Source organism: Ranitomeya imitator, chromosome 2 (genome assembly GCF_032444005.1).
Source record: "Ranitomeya imitator isolate aRanImi1 chromosome 2, aRanImi1.pri, whole genome shotgun sequence".
Taxonomy (NCBI): Eukaryota; Metazoa; Chordata; class Amphibia; order Anura; family Dendrobatidae; genus Ranitomeya; species Ranitomeya imitator.
In genome coordinates, this window is record NC_091283.1 from 125,190,103 (window position 1) to 125,200,856 (window position 10,754).

Here is a 10,754-nt window from a genome sequence, read left to right on the forward strand (position 1 = left end):
ATCGCTGTCTTGACCGACTCCATCTTGAACCTCCTGTAGGTTATTACTTGATTCAGGGGTTTCAAGTTGATTATTATTCGGTGCTTCCCCGAAGGCTTCTTGATCAGAAACAGATGGGAATAGTGTCCTCTGCCAATTTCTTGCTGAGGTACTGGGGAAATTACTCCTTCCTGGAGTAAGTTCTGTAGGCCGGAAAGGAATGCGCCCTGAGGGCTGAGACTCTGTAATGAGGTTATCCTCATGTGATGAGGGGGAGGGCTCTCGAACTCTAATTTTAGTCCATTCTGAATAGTGTCGAGTACCCACTGGTTCGACGAAATGGACCTCCACTGGTTGATAAAGTTCGAGAGACGCCCCCCAACGCCCTGGGCGTAGTCACTGCTTTTCTGGGGTCTGCTGGGACTGGGGAACCAGGATGTTCCTACCTTTCCCCCCTTTAGGATAGCTCCAGCGTCCTGATTTGCCTTTCCCTTTGAATTCCCGTTGGAAGGGTTGCTCTTTTGAGGGACGAAAAAAATGTTTCTTCGGATTTCTCTGTTCCGGAAGCGCTTTCTTTTTGTCCGTTGCTTTATCCAGAATATCATCCAGGGCCTGCCCGAACAGATAGCGGCCCTGAAAGGGAATGGCACATAGTTTTGTTTTGGACGTTATATCCCCACTCCAAGACTTGAGCCAAAGAGCTCTTCTGGCTGAGTTAGGGAGAACTGCTGATTTGGCAGCCACTCTTACGGACTCTGCCGAAGCATCGGCCAGGAAGCCCATAGCTTTCTGGAGAAGCGGGAGAGAATCTAAGATTATTTCCCTAGATGTTCCCTGGGTAAGGTGGTCTTCCAGCGTGCGGAGCCAACGAAATAGGGATCTAGCCACGCAGGTGGACGCAATGTTTGTTTTAAGGAGATTGGTAGAAGTCTCCCACGATCTTCTTAGTAAACTCTCCATTTTGCGGTCCATAGGGTCTCTGAGTTGGGAAGAATCCTCGAAAGGGAGGGTTGTCTTTTTTGACACTCTAGAGACCTGCACGTCTACCTTAGGGGTATCCCACAGAGAGACATCTCCATCGAGAGAAAAACGATTTTTAAGTTCAGAGGGAACAGAAAGACCTTTTTCAGGTGATTCCCATTCATGAAGGATGAGACTCTGTACATTCTCATGTATAGGGAACCCTTTTAATTTTTTAGGTTTCAACCCACCGAACATCTCATCCTGCACCGATGGCTTCTCCTCCTCCTCCTCAACACCCATTGTCCCCCTGACCATACTGATTAACTCCTGTATGTCCTCTGAGGAAAAATAATATTTTTTACTCTCCTCTCTGGGGGTGGAAGTGGAGCCCTCATTCTCCCACAAATCCTCCGAGCCGGAGGAATGAACTTCACCAGAATCTGAATCAGAAGTAACCGCCGCCGTCTTCCTTTTTTTAGGAGGAGGTGGCGGAGGTAACAGAGACTGGGAAAGGGCCGATACCGAGGATTGCACTTCCTGTTTAATGAGGGATTTAATGCTCTCAAACAAGGATGGCTGTTCTGAGCGAATTATTTCATCGGTGCAGGGCTGGCATAGTCTCTTCTTGTAAGAAGAAGGTAGTTTTGATGCACAAACACCACATTTACGATCTTCCGTTTTTGTCTTGGAAGATCTGTCCTTCCTAGGGGCAGAGGCCTTGTCTCCCTAAAAAAGAGAGAGAAGGGGACTAAGTATATGGCACCCTAAGGAATACAGGGATAAAGGGACCTTAACCCACTACTCACAGTAGGAGGGAGGACGCAGGGCTCGGCAGAAGCAGAGATAGATCTGTCACCCTCCATGGTCAGTCAGCACTGTAGTCCAGTCAGGCAGACAGTGGGCCTTACCTGGAGGTGACTACCAGGGTTAAATACCGTGGAAGTTGCGTCCCATGTTGTGCTCCTCCTCCCGGTCCCAGGCGTAGGGGAAAGACCGCTATGCCGCCAACAGAAACTGCAGTCCGAGGCGCGTGCATTCCACCGCTGGAACGCACATGCCGAGAACCGGAAGTTCGGGTACTTCCGGTTTGCGCATCCACTGTTTCCGGCCATGAGGAGAGGAGGAAATGCCGGGGAGCCGCCGGGGAGCCGCGCGGGGACCCCGGCCGCACCACACCGCTCCGCTTTACTCCCGAAGGAGCGCGGGAGGAGCGGAGAAAGGGTCCCGAGTCCGCACCATGTGGGGAGACGGGAGCAGCGCCGCAGGGAGGAGACACATCCCGACCCAGGCTGCCCGGCTAGGTAAGACCTGAGTGCTCCGATCGCCGGCCACGGCAGCACTACCGCAGGACCTCTTCATGCCCCAATAGGGGACAGGAAAAACACTGGAGATGGCAGGAAGGGGAGGGTATTTAACCTCTTTGTGTTTCCTGTCCCCCATTAGGGCGGGGAGACATCCTCCAGTACCGCTGTCGTGGAAGGTGACTGGAGAAAACATGTTCATAAAACATTGGAAATGCACTTACTTTTATAGGGGCAAGTTAGGTTGCTTTTTAATAGGGTGATCTCAGGAGTATTTTCACAAAGAAGGGGAAACTGAGGCAAGGTCTATAGGGAACACTAAGGACTACTTGGCCTATTGGACCCTAACGTATTGCTACTGCATGTTTTCAGAAGAGTAAGACTTGATCTTAAAGGGGTTGTCTACTACCAGGACCACCCCTTCTCATACGCCACTCTTGGCCTCGATAAAATAAAAAATTTTACACTCGCCTTCTGTGCCGGCGCCGTTCCCGCAGTGTCGGCAATCGCTCTCCCGGGGCACTTGTGCGGTTTCATGACACTTGGTGCACGGCACCCAATCGGCGCTGGCGTCACTGTTTCCGCTTCGGACAGACTGAACATGAAGAGGAAGTCCAGAGTGAAGCTGATCCCTGACTTCCTCTTTATGTTCAATCCGAGAGAAGGTGGGGGCTGTGACGCCAGCGCCGACTGGGTACCGGGCTCACGTGTCACATCAACCGCACAATAGCATCGGACAGAGCGAGTGCCGACACCATGGGAACAGCACGGGAGGGGAGTATGAGATTTTTAATTTTATTGGGGCCAAGCGTGGGGTATAATAAGTTGTTCAACTAGTGACACCTTCTTTAATGTTTGATGACCACGCCGTTGTGTCACCTCTGATATTGGACCTACTTTACATTGCTTATTCGCTACCATAGGTGACGGCCCTAAGTGACACTTCTCCACTGAATGGATAAACCAACCACAGGGGCTAATACTGTATTTGGTAACTTTTGTATATACTTAATTTGGGAGCATAATACTACATGTTCATTCATGAGAACATATCTTCGTGCTTGTGTGTTTACCAGTGACCATCTGTGGGTCATTCCATGGTAGCTTACGTTACAACACAATATTGTAACTTACGCTACAAAGATGATGGTAACTTACCTTACAATAAGTTTAATCCAATGGATGGCGACAGCTTAGTAAGGAAAGTTACTATACTGTGCGGTAAGGTATATTTATCGTAATAAAAACTGTTGCTTTTAACTTGAGAGGATAAAATACATTTTTTAAAGTTGCTGCGACTATGGTGTTTTAACACAATACAAATAGTGCTTCTCCCCTGTTTACCAGAACAGAATATTGGCAGACTCAAGAAGCAGAATTGCCTTTCCTTTTTTTTGTAACGTAAGTTACCAAGTAATAACACTGTATTTTGTATTTAATTTTATTGTTGAAAAATCAAACTGTGTTGAAATCTATTAAGAATAGTTTAATGTACAATATACATTCACTCCTTTTTGTGCCTGCCTTCAAAGAACAGTCTATAGCTAGTTTTTGGCTTGTGAATGTAACGTACGTTACCATGGAATGACCCCTGTGTGTTTTATCAATATTACTGTATGTAAAAGTTAGATTTTACATGTTCGGCCACACTTGAGTTTACATATTAAAAATGCACAAAATAACATGCAAAAAAAAATAAATTGCTTTTTGTTCTTAGCGCTAAAATTAAAAACCCTCTTTAAAAGTTTTATACGGTAATTCCCTGACTGCCTATGAACTAAATGCTCAGTTAAACTATTCCACCATGTCCCAATGGATTATTTTTGTTGTTTTATTTATTTTAGACATAAAAGTCAAAATCCACTGAGAGTTTTGGATAATGAATAAAACCTAGTGCACATGGACTCCTCGCCAGAGACGGACTACACCTCAACAAACCTGGGAAACACACATTCGCCAGAAGACTCGCTACACTCATCAGGAGGGCGTTAAACTAGAAGAAGAGGGGACGGGAAGAAAAACATTAGACTTGAACAAAGAAGACCCAGGAAAACATACTCAGAAGGGAGGTAAGAACATTTCTAAAACAATCCACAGTGAGGAGATTGGAACAAAACAAAATCCTTTAAACTGCATGCTCGCAAACGCCAGAAGCCTGACAAACAAGATGGAAGAACTAGAAGCAGAAATATCTACAGGTAACTTTGACATAGTGGGAATAACCGAGACATGGTTAGATGAAAGCTATGACTGGGCAGTTAACTTACAGGGTTACAGTCTGTTTAGAAAGGATCGTAAAAATCGGAGAGGAGGAGGGGTTTGTCTCTATGTAAAGTCTTGTCTAAAGTCCACTTTAAGGGAGGATATTAGCGAAGGAAATGAGGATGTCGAGTCCATATGGGTCGAAATTCATGGAGGGAAAAATGGTAACAAAATTCTCATTGGGGTCTGTTACAAACCCCCAAATATAACAGAAACCATGGAAAGTCTACTTCTAAAGCAGATAGATGAAGCTGCAACCCATAATGAGGTCCTGGTTATGGGGGACTTTAACTACCCGGATATTAACTGGGAAACAGAAACCTGTGAAACCCATAAAGGCAACAGGTTTCTGCTAATAACCAAGAAAAATTATCTTTCACAATTGGTGCAGAATCCAACCAGAGGAGCAGCACTTTTAGACCTAATACTATCTAATAGACCTGACAGAATAACAAATCTGCAGGTGGTCGGGCATCTAGGAAATAGCGACCACAATATTGTACAATTTCTCCTGTCTTTCGCTAGGGGGACTTGTCAGGGAGTCACAAAAACACTGAACTTCAGGAAGGCAAAGTTTGACCAGCTTAGAGATGCCCTTAATCTGGTAGACTGGGACAATATCCTCAGAAATAAGAATACAGATAATAAATGGGAAATGTTTAAGAACATCCTAAATAGGCAGTGTAAGCGGTTTATACCTTGTGGGAATAAAAGGACTAGAAATAGAAAAAACCCAATGTGGCTAAACAAAGAAGTAAGACAGGCAATTAACAGTAAAAAGAAAGCATTTGCACTACTAAAGCAGGATGGCACCATTGAAGCTCTAAAAAACTATAGGGAGAAAAATACTTTATCTAAAAAACTAATTAAAGCTGCCAAAAAGGAAACAGAGAAGCACATTGCTAAGGAGAGTAAAACTAATCCCAAACTGTTCTTCAACTATATCAATAGTAAAAGAATAAAAACTGAAAATGTAGGCCCCTTAAAAAATAGTGAGGAAAGAATGGTTGTAGATGACGAGGAAAAAGCTAACATATTAAACACCTTCTTCTCCACGGTATTCACGGTGGAAAATGAAATGCTAGGTGAAATCCCAAGAAACAATGAAAACCCTATATTAAGGGTCACCAATCTAACCCAAGAAGAGGTGCGAAACCGGCTAAATAAGATTAAAATAGATAAATCTCCGGGTCCGGATGGCATACACCCACGAGTACTAAGAGAACTAAGTAATGTAATAGATAAACCATTATTTCTTATTTTTAGGGACTCTATAGCGACAGGGTCTGTTCCGCAGGACTGGCGCATAGCAAATGTGGTGCCAATATTCAAAAAGGGCTCTAAAAGTGAACCTGGAAATTATAGGCCAGTAAGTCTAACCTCTATTGTTGGTAAAATATTTGAAGGGTTTCTGAGGGATGTTATTCTGGATTATCTCAATGAGAATAACTGTTTAACTCCATATCAGCATGGGTTTATGAGAAATCGCTCCTGTCAAACCAATCTAATCAGTTTTTATGAAGAGGTAAGCTATAGGCTGGACCACGGTGAGTCATTGGACGTGGTATATCTCGATTTTTCCAAAGCGTTTGATACCGTGCCGCACAAGAGGTTGGTACACAAAATGAGAATGCTTGGTCTGGGGGAAAATGTGTGTAAATGGGTTAGTAACTGGCTTAGTGATAGAAAGCAGAGGGTGGTTATAAATGGTATAGTCTCTAACTGGGTCGCTGTGACCAGTGGGGTACCGCAGGGGTCAGTATTGGGACCTGTTCTCTTCAACATATTCATTAATGATCTGGTAGAAGGTTTACACAGTAAAATATCGATATTTGCAGATGATACAAAACTATGTAAAGCAGTTAATACAAGAGAAGATAGTATTCTGCTACAGATGGATCTGGATAAGTTGGAAACTTGGGCTGAAAGGTGGCAGATGAGGTTTAACAATGATAAATGTAAGGTTATAGACATGGGAAGAAGGAATCAATATCACCATTACACACTGAATGGGAAACCACTGGGTAAATCTGACAGGGAGAAGGACTTGGGGATCCTAGTTAATGATAAACTTACCTGGAGCAGCCAGTGCCAGGCAGCAGCTGCCAAGGCAAACAGGATCATGGGGTGCATTAAAAGAGGTCTGGATACACATGATGAGAGCATTATACTGCCTCTGTACAAATCCCTAGTTAGACCGCACATGGAGTACTGTGTCCAGTTTTGGTCACCGGTGCTCAGGAAGGATATAATGGAACTAGAGAGAGTACAAAGGAGGGCAACAAAATTAATAAAGGGGATGGGAGAACTACAATACCCAGATAGATTAGCGAAATTAGGATTATTTAGTCTAGAAAAAAGACGACTGAGGGGCGATCTAATAACCATGCATAAGTATATAAGGGGACAATACAAATATCTCGCTGAGGATCTGTTTATACCAAGGAAGGTGACGGGCACAAGGGGGCATTCTTTGCGTCTGGAGGAGAGAAGGTTTTTCCACCAACATAGAAGAGGATTCTTTACTGTTAGGGCAGTGAGAATCTGGAATTGCTTGCCTGAGGAGGTGGTGATGGCGAACTCAGTCGAGGGGTTCAAGAGAGGCCTGGATGTCTTCCTGGAGCAGAACAATATTGTATCATACAATTAGGTTCTGTAGAAGGACGTAGATCTGGGGATTTATTATGATGGAATATAGGCTGAACTGGATGGACAAATGTCTTTTTTCGGCCTTACTAACTATGTTACATCCTGTATTTGGCTCTTATAAATCCTCGGTAAAAAAAAAAAAAAATCAACTCCTGCTAAATGTGGTGTAACGGTAATAATAGCCATGAATAGGAACTAAGTATTGTCTGAACTGAATAGGATTATGCTATAATAATGGATTGGATTGCTCCCGAAATGTCCTTTTAATTAAGGTGGATTAAAGACTGAAAATATTCTTTTAATTCCAAAATCGGCAGGAATATCTTCTGTTTGACAATAATTTTATCAAAAAACCGTCACTTGAAATAAATGCTCAAAACTGTCAATGAAACCAAGCAAGGGTATGTGCACACGTCAGGATTTTTAGCGTTTTTTTTGCGGAATTTCGCTATAAAAATGCTATAATTCCGCATTAAAAACGCTAAAATTATGCATCCTATCATTTAGAATGCATTCCGGATTTTTTGTGCAGATGTAAGCGTTTTTTTCCGCAAAAAAACGCTTACCGCTAAAAATCCGGACATGCTCTATCTTTTTCCGGAATTTTTGCGGATTTCTAAGCCAAAATGACATTCCGGAAAAAAAAAAAAAATCCACAAAAATTCCGCAAAAAATCCGCGCAAAAAACGCGCAATTTCCGCGAGAAATCCGCGCAAAAAAAACGCGGATTTCTGGCAGAAATCTCAGGATTTTGTCAGGAAAAAATCCTGACATGTGCACATACCCTAAGTCGGTAATTACATGAGCTGATCCCTCCAGTACTTAAAGGGTTGTCTGCGCGCTTTTGATGCCATGTACTAGTCCTGTGACCCCACACTGTGCTCACTAATAGATTCGCAAAGGGCATAAAAGAACAAGGGATTAACATTAGTCAATCTGATGGCCGACGATGTACAGTGGAAATTAAAACGGAAGAAATATAAAAGCACATTACTCTACAAGGCTAATAGGACTTTTGTAACCAGTGGAAACTGCCTGTGCCTAATGAAGTGTAAGATGTAACCTTTCTCCATGTGGAAAGTAAACGCCCTGCGGATTAACCACGGATTTCACCTGCGTTTTTACACCTGTGGATTCCTATTATGGAATAGGTGTAAAACACTGTGGAATCCGCACAAAGAATTGACATGCTGCAGAAAATAAACCGCAGCGTTTACGAGCAGCATTTTCCGCAGCATGTGCACTGCGTATTTGGTTTTCCATAGGTTTACATTGTACTGTACAACGCGTGGAAAACTGCTGCAGATCCACAGGACCAAATCCGCAACGTGTGCACATAGCCTTAAGGTACTGTCACACTAGACGATATCGCTAGCGATCCGTGACGTTGCAGCGTCCTCGCTAGCGATATCGTCCAGTGTGACAGGCAGCAGCGATCAGGCCCCTGCTGGGAGATCGCTGGTCGGGGAAGAAAGTCCAGAACTTTATTTGGTCGCTGGACTCCCCGTAGACATCGCTGAATCGGCGTGTGTGACACCGATTCAGCGATGTCTTTGCTGGTAACCAGGGTAAACATCGGGTAACTGAGCGCAGGGCCGCGCTTAGTAACCCGATGTTTACCCTGGTTACCATCCTAAAAGTAAAAAAACAAACACTACATACTTACCTACAGCCGTCTGTCCTCCAGCGCTGTGCTCTGCACTCCTCCTGTACTGGCTGTGAGCGTCGGTCAGCCGGAAAGCAGAGCGGTGACGTCACCGCTCTGCTTTCTGGCTGCCCGGCGCTCACAGCCAGACCAGAGAAGCAGAGCGCCGAGGACAGACAGCGGTAGGTAAGTATGTAGCGTTTGTTTTTTTTTACTTTTTAGGATGGTAACCAGGGTAAACATCGGGTTACTAAGCGCGGCCCTGCGCTTAGTTACCCGATGTTTATCCTGGTTACCGGGGACCTCGGGATCGTTGGTCGCTGGAGAGCGGTCTGTGTGACAGCTCTCCAGCGACCAATCAGCGACGCTGCAGCGATCCGGATCGTTGTCGGTATCGCTGCAGCGTCGCTATGTGTGACGGTACCTTTAGACTAAGTTTCAAGTGTGAAGTAATCACTCGATATGCGCATTAATAAGAATGCACAACTTTAAATTGGCGCATGCTTTCTGCTGTAAATTTACGCTACGTTTCAAAAGTGACGCTGACATTAAGCAAACATACAATGTTATGTGTTAATTATTTTGTGTTATTTATTTTGTGACTGTTTAAGATCACAGAGGCTATGTGCAGACGTTGCGGATTAGGCTTAGGAATTTCTGGTCCGGATTCTGCCTCTCCTGGCAGAAAACGCACCTGCGGATTTCTTGCGTTTTTTTGTGCGTTTTTGCTGCGGTTTTCTTGCGGATTTGCTGCGTTTTTTACCCCTGCAGTTTTCTATAATGGAATGGGTACAAAAACGCTGCAGATTCACAAAAAAGAAGTGACATGCTACTTTTTTTTTTTTAAACAGCAGCGTTTCCGCAGCGGATTTTCTGCAAAGTGTGCACAGCTTTTTTTTTTTCTCATCGATTTACATTGTACTGTAAATCAATTGCGGATCTGCAGCGTTTCTGCACCTCAAAAAACGCTGCGGATCTGCAGAGAATCCGCAACGTGTGCACATACCCAAAAAGTCAAAGTTTTGAATATTGGAATTTCTTCTATATTTGTCAATTTTCAGACAACTTCTAATATAAACGCAAATTATATTTATTTATTTTATGCACTTATAAAGAAACATTAATTTCACAGCGTTTTACAGACATTACCGGTATCGACTTAAACTGACCACTAACATAAGGGTCAATGAAAAAGGAATCTTCACATCACTGAGATATATAGAAGCGGTCGCTACATACAATGTCAGATTAGAGATATTTAGCCAGGGCAAGAAGGGTTAAATTAAGTTCCATGCACAGCAGGATGGAGGGGTCTCATCTGCGGCCCCCAGTAACCAGAACCCTATGTTGTATGGAAGCTCCCACCAATCACAGCAGCCGCACAGAGGTGTGTGCACAGCGGCAGAGACATGAGGGGCTCTTCTCCAGGAGCCACATACCAGTAATGCCATGATGCCCCCCATACACACACTGCACAGTGTAGTAATAGGACACACTACAATGGAGGAACATATAAAGGACAGAGCACGTGTAGACAGTGCAATACCTGTATCCATGGTAACCTGCACTTACAGGTCACTGCCTACACCTGCCGCCATGGCAGCACGCCTCCTTGTGTCAGACACCTCAGCTATAGGTGATATATAGCGGCAGCACAACTTACACAGGGCGCTGCACGGCTCCGGCACCACCGTCTCCCTGGTAACAGTGTGTGCACCAGGAATCAGAGCCCGGGCACAAGATCCGCCCGTGAGATTAGTTCCTAGATATAAAATGACCTACAGGCAGATGGCGGTGGCGAGCAGCAGCGGAAGCCGTACACAGGCGGCAGCACTCAGTATTGGTGCTAACATCTCCGTGTGCGCTCATTGTTAGGTGGTTGTCTCAGGGACTGTGAAGTACTGACAGAAAAGGAGAGATGGTGATGTGTAAGTGTGAGGCAGCAGTCCTGATAG

The 10,754-nt window shown here is 44.4% G+C and overlaps 1 protein-coding gene across 2 annotated transcripts in view; it reads right to left on the minus strand.

Annotated features, from left to right (window-relative positions):
* Positions 1 to 10,506, minus strand: part of C2H8orf48 (chromosome 2 C8orf48 homolog) — a 52,700-nt gene extending 42,194 nt beyond the window's left edge. The window contains exon 1 of one of the 2 annotated variants that reach the window (XM_069747204.1): positions 10,346 to 10,426. The gene's annotated coding sequence lies outside the window, so the exon portion shown is untranslated. Of the gene's footprint in view, positions 1 to 10,345; positions 10,427 to 10,462 lie in introns of those variants that run through there. The other variant, XM_069747203.1, reaches the window with a different exon arrangement.
* Positions 10,507 to 10,754: the final 248 nt, after the last annotated feature.